This window comes from Papio anubis, chromosome 1 (assembly GCF_008728515.1).
Source record: "Papio anubis isolate 15944 chromosome 1, Panubis1.0, whole genome shotgun sequence".
Lineage (NCBI taxonomy): Eukaryota > Metazoa > Chordata > Mammalia > Primates > Cercopithecidae > Papio > Papio anubis.
The window spans coordinates 82329909-82342320 of NC_044976.1; the positions used below are offsets into that span (position 1 = coordinate 82329909).

At 35.3% G+C, this 12412-nt stretch overlaps 1 protein-coding gene across 9 annotated transcripts in view; it reads right to left on the reverse strand.

Annotated features, from left to right (window-relative positions):
- The window catches only part of TTLL7 (tubulin tyrosine ligase like 7), a 138864-nt gene that overhangs the window by 98599 nt on the left and 27853 nt on the right, over positions 1-12412 (reverse strand). For 2 of the 9 annotated variants that reach the window (XM_031650286.1, XM_021933369.2), the window contains exon 1: positions 1116-1493. The exons of 5 other annotated variants lie outside the window; for them this stretch is intronic. The gene's annotated coding sequence lies outside the window, so the exon portion shown is untranslated. Of the gene's footprint in view, positions 1-1115; positions 1494-1749; positions 5340-12412 lie in introns of those variants that run through there. 2 more of the 9 variants (XM_031650288.1, XM_017954605.3) reach the window with 2 other exon arrangements.

Here is a 12412-nt window from a genome sequence, read left to right on the forward strand (position 1 = left end):
CTCATACAATAAAAATACTATACATCAGAGATACATGCTGAATCACAAATGAAGATTTAAAACAGCTGATGAACACATAAGTATATCATTTACATAAAGTTTAAAATTATACAAAATAATATATATTTCTTATAAATTATGAAATAATTATGAAATAAGCATGTAAAGAAATATATAGGAAGGATAAACACCAAGTCTGATACCTCTTGAGAGGAAGGAGGATGCAATAGGCAGTTCTACGGAGAGTGAGCACCTGTGTTCTTATGCAAAGAATGTAATTCTTAACATAAAGAATAAATACGCAATTATCATGGTTTAGGCATTTGAAATAAGAGGTAGAAATGAAATAACCACAATACTCTTGCTTGAATCATTATGTGTCTCTTTTTAAGTATTGTGATATAAATCATACTGCTGAAACTTAGGTCTGATCCTGACTCATAAGCAATGTGAAGTAACTGAAGGACTCTAAGAGGAGTAATATAATCCAGATTTATTTTTGATAGATTACACTGGCAGTTATTGTGGGGGCACTAGTGGAGACCAAGAGTCTTAAGAGGATGTTACAGAAGTCCAAGAGAGAGATGATAAGAGCTTGATCACAGATAAAAGCAACAGACATAAGGAGAAAGAACACTGCTATTGCAGTATTAGCAGAATAGCAGCAGGACTTGGTGACTGATAAGGAAAATGTAATCCTGGATGATTTTGCAGATCTAGCTTAAAGAGTTGGGTAGAAGATGGCACAACTCATCAAGAGAAGGTTTGCAGACAGAAGAGCCAATTCGAGGGGTGAGATTATTTCAGCTTTGTATTTGCAATAAGGGTGGATGAAAATAAACACAAAATAAGACAATAGAATTAGTGGAGATAAGACATAAGGGAATCCTCTACTTTTATAGGTAAAATGGTTTAAATTAAACACAAAAGTCCCTTCCAAAGCATAACTGCTCCTATTTCTGTCCTTTCTGCCAAGAAAGGACAATAGGTTTCAAAATGCACAGCTGCATGACTGGTATACAAATGACATCACCCAAACAACTCTCATAACAATAAAACATTGCCATCACTCATTGTGTGTACAAGTTGAAAGAGTATTTAGAGAAGCTACTTACTCCTTGAACATAGTAACTTTTGTCTCCCTTTCTCTCGCTGGGTCGATTACCCAAAGCTGGATCTGTCGTGTTCTAGACCTGAAAGAACCATTTGATCAACTACTTCTAAAAACCTGATAGGAGCCAAATATGATATTACATAAGAATAAACACAAGAATTATTTATTCATTCTAGTAACAATCTTGACCTTGAGTGACAGTAGCTCCCACTAATGTACTTAATACTTATTTATTTTTCAAATTGGCTGTAGCCTATTCACAGAGCCTGGAACATAGGAGTTAAACTGCTGAGCTACCATATCAGGGAAATACAGTTCTCTAGAAGGTTTTTTGAATTTAAAATAATAAAATTTAAACTGTGCTAATTTCTAACACAGTTAGAAATCAGACAAATTTGTCACAGTTTTCAAATCCCTCTAAATTAAATTTAATACCATAAAAATTAAGCCATGGTCCAAGAATTATGCAAAGTTGGGAAAAGCCATACGGAAAAAGGTACATGTATAGTATGTGTAATTAGAGCAACCACACAAAATGTCTACTAAACTCTGAGGCCTGTCTCGTCTTTGGAATTTAGCCTATTGTGACATGAAAAAGCAGGGACTGATAAATGAGTAATGATAACACAGCATACCTTCAAGGCATTTTCTCTTATTAATATTTGTATTTCCAGTACCTAGGATAATGAAAAAGCAGAAAAGCTCACTCAATAAATGGTGAAATGAATAAAGTTCAAAGCAAATAACAGCTATAACTCGGTTATTAAAGTAACAGAAGACAAGGTTATTTCATAATATATTCATCAAGCACTTAAGTAGGGTCAAAAGCCCCTTTGGGTATATTTCTCCTACAACATAATATTTCAGTTTTAAATAGTTCTCCAGTAGCCTTAAAAAAAAGTCTTACTTGCTCCCTATGAATAATATGTGATGTAATCAGTTAACTTTTGCATATCTCACTCACTTTTGTCAATCCATTTACCTCTCCCATTTCCTGACCCTGCAAAGAACTATACCAAACCAAAGAGAGTTGAACTTCATATCCTCAAAACACGCAACCTGTGCCTGACTACACAAAGACTTCTCTTGTTCTGAGCTGTGGAGTTGAAACTTAGGGTCCGTTAGACTTGTCTCCTGATATTTCAGTAACTTTGATCACGAGGTTTAAAAGAGAGGGACTAGGGGAAGCAGAGAATTTCTAAAACAGCCAGTTCATTCTTTGCCAAAAAATGCACAATAGATATCAAAATGTGCAGCTGCTTAGTTGGTGAACAACTGACATCACCCGAATGTCATTTGATGCCAGCATTTACAGTTTTTAGTGTCCAAAACTTAACTCTTTAACTTCCCCTGAAAACCTGATATTCCTCTTATGTTCCATATCTTGGTAAAGGGTATCACTACATAGCCAAACATCAAAGAGATAGATACATCAGAATCATCTTTAACTTTTCCTTGGACCTCTTACTTTGATACTTATTCAATGCACAACTTATTGCTTATTTTATGGTTTGTATTAGTTTACTATTTATATTTCCATCTACTTTTGTGTCTTAAATCTTAAACATATAAAATTCATTGAATTCTTAAATAAACCTCCTATGGCATCCACATTAGTTAATAATTTAACAAGTAATGAACACAACTAGCTCCTTACCTAACAGCCATTCACTAGTTCTTCCTTACTAATAAAACACCTATTCCATTGTTATAATTAGGTGTAGCATTGTGCCTAACTAAATAACTACATTTCACAGACTTCCTTACAAGTATACATGACCTGGCCAATGAAGTGGAATTGGAAGTTGTTGAGCAGGACTTCCCAGTAAAACACCTCTAAAGGGAAGTAGACAATCAGTGGACATTCATTTGCTTCTCTTCCTTCCAACCTGGAATGCAAATGTGATGGCAGGAGTTGCAGCAATCCAATGTGACATTGGTTATGCTCCATCAGTCCTGGACCACCTATCTCCAGAGAAAGTAAACCTCCATCTTGTTTAAGCCAATGTTATTTGAAATTTCTGTTACCAACAGCTAAATTCATCTCCTAATGGACAATGCTACTCTAATAAAAATTATTATTTTGTTTTCTAAAAAACATGCATAGCCTAAACACCAAGTCAATGGCACAGTGACTTTGGACATTTATCATTTTTGTCATAGCCTGCTTTTACCTATTTTCTTGTAACCACGATCTGAATTTCCTCTAGTGAAGCACTACTTCCTCATTCTCAAAGCATATGCTTTGGGTGGAGCTGATGCCAATCCCAGCTCCAAGGATGCATACATGACTTAGGACTAAACAATCATGGGATCCCATCCTCTTGACCATGGAATTGGTTCAGAGATGAATACAGGATCCAACTAATACCAGTGAGAATCAGGCCCAGTACTCATTTTCAGAATCTGGAAGAAGACAGGTTCTTTTGTGAGCTGTGTTTGAACCTGAGAGGATGCACTACCTGCAGTTGCTGGTCCCCATCCTGCCTCTACACACAGCCTGTGGATGAAGTCAACGTGAAGGAGGCAGAGCAAAAAGAGAGAGGGATAACAGATTCCTAAACTTTTCAGTAATACAAACTGAAAAAAAAAATCATGTTTTCTGCTTAAACCAGGTTCCTATCCAAAACAAATAAGGAACTTAGATTCCATTTTTTATTTTAAAATAAAGAAAATTACTTCAAAATGTCCTTGCATAAAATGCCACAACTCACGTGAAATAAGAGATTTCCTTGCATGTTTCCTCCATGAGACAACTGACTGCTAGGTAGCAGTTTTTAAAGTCTTTTAATATACATATTCTCCAACCTCAAACACACAGCTTGGAGCACAGGAACTAAACTGCTGAGCTATCATATCAGGGGAATACAGTTCTCTAGAAGGTTTTTTAATTTAAAATAGTAAAATTGCAATTGTACTAATTTCTACAATCAGGCAGAATTTGTCACAGTTTTCAAATCCCACTAAATTAAATTAAATCCCAGAAAAAATAAGCTATGTTACAAGAATCATGCAAGTTTAGAAAATTCATATGGAAAAAAGCAAATGTACGGGCCTAGTACATAAAATGTTCTGTATACCTTCCCTCAGTTGTGTGTATAACCAAAGATTTTAAGGAGGGAAGGAATAATAAGGCTATTTTGGTTTTAGATTATTAAACTAGCTGCAAAGTTAATTCATGAAATCACCTTTGGAAAGAAACAAAATACCAATAGACTTTACCTGAAGGCCCTCTCCAAAGAAAACTAATTAAATTCAACTATATTTTAATACGTTTAGCTTATTTTAAAATAAGAATCTTTTCCAAACCCCACTCCAAATCTTTAAAAACAGTGTATCTATCTGGCACCACAATCTTTGCCATGAAACCAGTCCTTTTATAGAAATGCAGAGGAAAAGAACTATTTTTGTCCTTCATTCTAACAAACAATCATGGAATGCAGAATAGAATTGGTGCCTGAAATTAACCAGTGCACAATAATATAATCTCTGTAGATACTCTCAAATGTGCGAATTTGTTTTTTCACTCATTCTTTCTTCTCTTGACCTCTACTTTCCCTTCTCACACAGTAAACACTGTAGAAATGTTATCACCAATCTGTTTAAACTTTAACTATTGTTTCATTATTTTATTCTATAACTTGTTAAGGCAGTAAACGTCTTTTTAATACTCATCATCTTATTGAGTGTTCTAGCAAGTAAAAAAAAGTATGTCGCCTGGCTTCAACACACACATTTTTCTTTCAGAGAAGTTCAGAACTTTTCTTTCAGAGAAGTTCAGAGCTTTGCAGCTTTCAGAGATTCACAGCTCCAAAACTACCTGAAATCTAATAATTCAACTAAAACATGCTGACAGTGATCATATCAATGATAGATACATTCAAGAATGACAGTTGACCCTAGTTATTGATAAAATTATACATGTAGCCATATACCCACAGCGTGCATCTCAGTTTTATAAACTGAATATTATACTAAATCAACAAAGCTGATTTTCAGTTGTGCCTCATGGGATTTGAATTTACTGTTTTTTAATGCTACCTAGTATTCAAAAGTATCCATATATACAAGTCTTACTAGGAAAAAAATGTGCATTCTTTAGAACAATCTTAATCAACAGACCACAAAATTCTATTTCTGCCTTGAACTGGCTTTGGTGAGCATGCCACGCTGCTGGAACTTATAGATTATTTTGAAACAGGTTCATCTATCTCTCCCCAGTCAATCTATTTTTTTTAAATAGACTTGCTTATATTAAGAACATTAAAAAGATGAATCTTACAACAATATTGATATGGTTTGGTTCTGTGTTCCCACCCCAAATCTCATCTCAATTTTTTTTATTATTATACTTTATGTTCTAGGGTACATGTGCACAACGTGCAGGCTTCTTACATATGTACACATGTGCCATGTTGGTGTGCTGCACCCATTAACTCATCATTTATATTAGGTTTATCTCCCAATGCTACCCCTCCCACCTACCCCCACCCCACAACAGGCCCTGGTGTGTGATGTTCCCCTTCCTGTGTTGAAGTGTTCTCATTGTTCAGTTCCCAGCTATCAGTGAGAACATGCGGTGTTTGCTTTTCTGTTCTTGCAATAGTTTGCTGAGAATGATGGTTTCCATCTGCATCCATGTCCCTACCAAGGACATGAACTCATTCTTTTTTATGGCTGCATAGTATTCCACGGTGTGTATGTGCCACATTTTCTTAATCCAGTCTGTCATTGATGGACATTTGGATAGGTAATACCATTCAGGACATAGGCATGGGCAAGGACTGCATGTCTAACAAACCAAATACAATGGCAACAAAAGCTAAAATTGACAAATGGGATCTAATTAAACTAAAGAGCTTCTGCACAGCAAAAGAAACTATCATCAGAGTGAACAGGCAACCTACAGAATGGGAGAAAATTTTTGCAATCTACTCATCTGACAAAGGGCTAATATCCAGAACCTACAAAGAACTCAAACAAATTTACAAGAAAAAAACAACCCCATCAAAAAGTGGGCGAAGGAAATGAACAGACACTTCTCAAAAGGAGACATTTATGCAGCCAATAGACACATGAAAAAAATGCTCATCATCACTCACCATCAGAAAAATGCAAATCAAAACCACAATGAGATACCATCTCACATCAGTTACAATGGCAATCATTAAGAAGTCAGGAAACAACAGGTGCTGGAGAGGATGTGGAGAAATAGGAACACTTTTACACTGTTGGTGGGACTGTAAACTAGTTCAACCATTGTGGAAGACAGTGTGGCGATTCCTCAAGGATCTAGAACTAGAAATACCATTTGACCCAGCCATCCCATCCAACCCTTTGGTATATACCCAAAGGATTATAAATCACGCTGCTATAAAGACACATGCACACGTATGTTTATTGCAGCACTATTCACAATAGCAAAGACTTGGAATCATCTCAAATTTTGATCCCCATAATCCCCAAGTGTCAAGGGAGGGACCTGGTGGGAGATGACTGTATCAAGGGGGCAGTTTCTCCACACTGTTCTTGTGATAGTGAGTGAGTTCTCATGAAATCTGATGGTTTTATAAGTGTTTAAAGTTCCTCCTTTGTTCTTCTGTCTCTTCTGCCGCCTTGCAAAGAAGGTGCCTGCTTCCCTTTCCACCATGATTGCAAGTTTCCCGAGGCCTCCCGAGCCATGCAGAACTGTGAGTCAGTTAAACCTCCTTTGTTTATAAATTACTCAGTCTTGGGTAGGATCCTTATAGCAGTGTGAAAACAGGCTAAAACTTGGTATTATAATACTTGGTATGCAATTTTAAATGCTCTCCCTAAATACAGTATTGTTTTTTGCTTTAAGGGATTATTTAAATATTTCATTTGAATATCTTCTTTAAACAACTAAAATATAAGCTTCTTGAAGGGAATACACAATGTATACATTCTGCATTCTCTACAGCGCAGGCATTGTGCTCTGCATTTTTAAGTCCCCAATTATTATTTATTTAAATAATTAAATATTTCAAACTCTTCTTTCTCATCAGTAGATCTGACTTCTACATTTTGACCACATCCCCAAAGATCTTAGAGTCTGACAACTGAAACTTTCCACCTGCCATTAAGTAGGTACTAATTGGTGAGAATGCTAAGATCATTTAGGAAGCTCAAAATGATGTCTATGGCAAATCAAGATTTGCTATCACATGATTAAGATTATCAATAAAGGTAAATTCATTGTGATGATTAATGTTATGTGTCAACTTGGCTAGGCCACAGTACTCAGATATTTGTTCAAATACCAGTCTGGATGTTGCTTTGAAGATACTTTGTAGATGAAATTAACATTTAAATCAGTAAACTTTGACAAAAGCAGATGACTCTCCATAAATAATGTGGGTAGGATTATTATCTCATCCAATCTGTTAAGAGAAAGCAGACTGAAGTCCTCCAAAAAAAGAGAGAATTCTGCCTCACACTGTCTTTTGGCTCAAGCTGCAACATCAGCTCTTCCTTGGGCCTCTAGGCTGCTAGACTACTCTGCAGATTTTTAACTTGCCAGCCTCTACAATTGCATGAGCCAATTCCTCTCTGCCACCCTCCTCCCTCCCTCTGTCTCTCTCTGTCTGTCTTCCCCCAACCCCTCTCCATCTATATAATTGATTCTGTTTCTATGAATAACCCCGACTAATACATTCATTATTCCATAGGATCAGCTACATTTCATGAAACTACAAACCTGATTAAAATACTCTATGAGGCAAGAAAGTTCTGGAGAAAATGATAAACCAACCTAAATATAACCACAGCCTAAACTAAGGATGCCAGATCATTATGAAAAGAAGGAAATGGATAAAGACAGTTGTATAAAGAATAATTTACAGTATTTATCTCTAGAATTAAGGAAATGGGTAGAAAATAGAGATTGTCTATAATCACCATCATATTTCTTTGGTTCTATCCACACTGTTTTTTTTTTAACATTTAAAAACCTCTAAAATTGTGATTATCTTATAATCACTGTCTAGTGGTTAGTCCTGACACCATTATCACTGCTGTACATACACATCAAAATTGGCAGAATCCACGTCAGAAGCTGAAAGAAAAACTCAGAAAACAGTGAACCACTCTTTTAAGAAATGTGGCATCAACTCTCAATGGCCAGAGAATGATGTTGTGTGGAAAAACATAGATAATGAGGGCTGAATCAAGAAGAGGTTCAGAGGAGTCTGTCTTCTAATGTGAAGAAGTTTACAGAATGTCTTAATGAATTTATTTTACTTAAATTTTCCCTCTTTTGTATGGATGAAAGTGATGCAATATTTTTATAATACCTTTAAAGGGTTCTTTCAACATGTATAAAATAGAATTGTACTATTAAGAAAGCACTGTTGCATAGTTGAATTTGCAGAGGTTTTTTTTTTTAAGTAAATAAAATAATAGTGTGTCCTATAACAAATAGGATCTTAGATGTGATTTTTAAATGCTTTTTTAAACCAGTTAATTGGCTATCAAAATTTCTACAGTACAAGAAAATTTCTAAAGAAAACAACAACCACCTTTTGCCAACTATGCCAACGGTTCTCAAACTTGAATGTGCACCAGAATCTCCTGGAGAGTATCACTAGATCCCATCCCCGACTTCTGGTTCAAGGCAGCACAATTCATTCAGACCTCATCTTTGGTCAGGGCTGAGAATCTTCATGTGCTTAGACTGGGAAGGATTAGCTCAGGGGGGAAAGCGCTGAACCTGCAGGAGGAGGACACAGTGTCTGCAGCTGCACTATGGTAGGGGATGCAGTGACTGACTCAGGAATGAGCTATTTCCAAATCCAGTTCTAATATCAACAATCTGCATGGTAACTGCACAAGGCACTAAGGTTCCCAATTATTAACCTGAAAAAAGAGAAAGTGGAACTAAGACCCCTTTTCACTCTAATATTCTAAAATCTTTGGCCACAGAAAAATAGCATAATTTAGTTGTTCATATTCTACATAGGTTTTCTAACTCAAGCCTTCACTCAAAATATAACTTTTAACATTCCAGTTAAAACTGGATCCAAAATGGCAAAATTTCCAAAACGCTGGAATGAGGAGTTCAACAACTCTTCTCAAAAAACAATGATAAAACAGCAAAAAAAAAAAAAAAAAAAAAAAAAAAAGTGACGAATAATCATTTCATGACCCTGGAAAATGACCAAAGGCATACAAGAAAGGAAGACACTTTTATTCAGGAAAAACTATTGAACCTAGGGTAAGAACAGTCTGGATGGCATTTTAACCTGGAGCCGTTCCCACACATCACCACCCTCCAGCTCCATTGGTGCAGTAGTTCTACCAGAGCTGGCAACGTATGAAAACCAGCAACTTTGCTGTGGGAGGAGACTGACTTAATTTGGAGCAAAGTGTGAAAAGGACCATACCCATGGGCTTATACAAAACAGTAACAAACTCAGTGGCAAATAACAGTGGATGGCCAATACCACATCTGCCTGTTGTTGTGATACTGGGCCATAATATTATTGGACAAAAAAAATGGAGCCATGAGTACCAGCTCTCCATCTCACCTAATCCCAAAATGAGGTTGCCTGCCATCTTTTCTGCTCTCCTTATTCATAACCTCAATTACTGACCCACCAAGAAGATAAGAACTGCACCATGGGAAACAAAGGCAAACAGATTATATCTATATTCATGTTTTGAGTAGAGACATTACTTTGACTAACTAGAAGTATATTTACCTTCTGATTCTCACTTGGGTTCTAGTTAGATGAAACTAAAACAGCTAAATTCCAAGCTGAAGAGGTTTAATTACAAAGAATAATAGAAAAAAAATGTGTTGGAAGACTCAAAGTCACCTAGGATACTGGCCTGGAAAACTGTCATTTCTCTTGGTCTCTTTTAACGTTGAGACTAGGAAACTGAGGTATCTTTCTCAACTCATGAGTTCCTCATTATTTTCCTACATGGAGCCCTCATCTTACACTGTCAAGGAAAAATGACAAGCTGACTTCATGACCTAAATCTATATTATTGTCAAAGAGAATTTTCCTTCACCAAAGGTGGTGGTAAGTTGTAAGGATATCAATAATAAGCATTAAAGTTGTTTAGAGAAGTCTCCCTGTCCTTTATTTAACTTTATTATCTTTTATTTAAAAGTTTTGACAATTTAATCTTAATGACAAGAATAAGGAGTTAAAGATAAATATATTTATTTCAATATAAAATTGAAATTTCAGGCCGGGCGCGGTGGCTCAAGCCTGTAATCCCAGCACTTTGGGAGGCCCAGACGGGCGGATCACGAGGTCAGGAGATCAAGACCATCCTGGCTAACATGGTGAAACCCCGTCTCTACTAAAAATACAAAAAAATAGCCGGGCGAGGTGGCGGGCGCCTGTAGTCCCAGCTACTCCGGAGGCTGAGGCAGAATGGCGGAAACCCGGCAGGCGGAGCTTGCAGTGAGCTGAGATCCGGCCACTGCACTCCAGCCCGGGCAACAGAGCAAGACTCCGTCTCAAAAAAAAAAAAAAATTGAAATTTCAATAAACATAATTTAAATAAATAAATATTGAATTTGCTTTAATTTCAATATAAAATTGAAATAAATTCCATGTTCTCAGAATGAGAACATTCTTACTTATCAAAGTGGGAAATAAGAAAAATATACACAAAAATGTAATTTTCTCTTGAATACAGAAATGTCTTCTGAACATAGTAGGTACTCCATAAGTATTTCCTAAATGAGATTAATAGTTTTAAATAATAGTTGCAAAAAACTATTCAATTTTATTTACAGTTATTTTCTCAAACATAGATATTACTAGCAATGTGTCAAGAACACCATTTGATGATATTCAATGTCAGTATTTTGTGGTTACATTACTTTCCTCAAGTTTACTTTTGAATGCAGGTACACTAGAATAGGCTACTCATAATGGACAACGGTAAGTTTCTCAGTTTACTCTCTCAATTACATTGATTCAAATCAGTGTTACATTATTAAACTTAAAATGTTATTTACAACTAATATCTCATATATCACAAAATTAAATATCACTTTTGTATATATAAATCATCACTTTAAGAAGAACTCACTGACTTTAGTATTATTAAATTACAAAACTGAAAATAAATCACTCAAGTCAAACTCAAAGCAATTTATTAATCTACTTCTTTGAAGCTGGCCTATAATGTTTGTCTCTCTAGACCATCGCTAAAGGAGAACACTCTGGAAAACAACTAGAAAGTATAGCAAAATCCTAAATTATACAAAGTGTTTACGCTCTTGATTTGGTCATTCCACTTAGGAATCAATCCTGATAAAATTGTCTAAAATGTTGAAGCATATTTGTGAAGAAGAATGTATGTCAAGCCATTATTAATAATACCTGTAACTGAAAACAACCTAAATGTATCCAATAATTACATAAATTATGACATAGCCAAACAATGGATAATTAAATGGTCATTAAAATTGAAAATGAAGAGCTTTCACTGATATGGGAAGATGTAATTATTTGAACAAGGATAAGAATGATCCATAATAAACGAAATGATATGTATTTTACCATGAATGAATGAATGATAAAGTTGAAGATTTGCTTTAATTTACTAAGCCTAAACAAATATGCCTAAATTGGGATATTATATTCACTGTCTATCTGCTTCACATGTCACAATTTGTTTTTTGAAAATTCAGGATATTGTAAAGCAATGATGAAAAGAATCAATTATGAATCATACACCATGATAAATTTTACTATACATTTTGTGTATATTTTAGTACTTAGAATATTTGCTAAACTACCACTGAGGTTAATACTTCTAGAGTATATCAACTAACTGATTCCAGATTCCAGGAATTCAAGCCAAGACTGAGATCATTATGTGAAAATAGCTAGCAGTGAAGTTACAGTACAGGTTATATTTGTATGAGGTGCTATTCACACCCAAATGAGAGAAAATTAGGAACATACAGTACATACTGAATTCATTTAAAATATTTTCCCTTTAGAAATGAAAGGAAAGAAAGCCCACAGACAAAATCCTAGAATATTTTTTTCCTAATCAGTGTGGAAGCAGTTGGTTTTTCAAGTTCTGATTTCAATTTGGACATGTCAGGTTTGAGATATCACCAGCATGTCCAAGCAGAAAGTCCAAGAAGTACTTGAAAATCAAAAGATAATTGCTAATTGAGGAAATAAGATGTAGTTTTTCTTCTGTCTACCTTTTAATTGAGGGTGTTATCCAAGAGGTCTGTCTTAGTTTGAGGTCCCCAGAAATAAACCTTGATATGAGTATTCAAATAAAAGTAGTTTA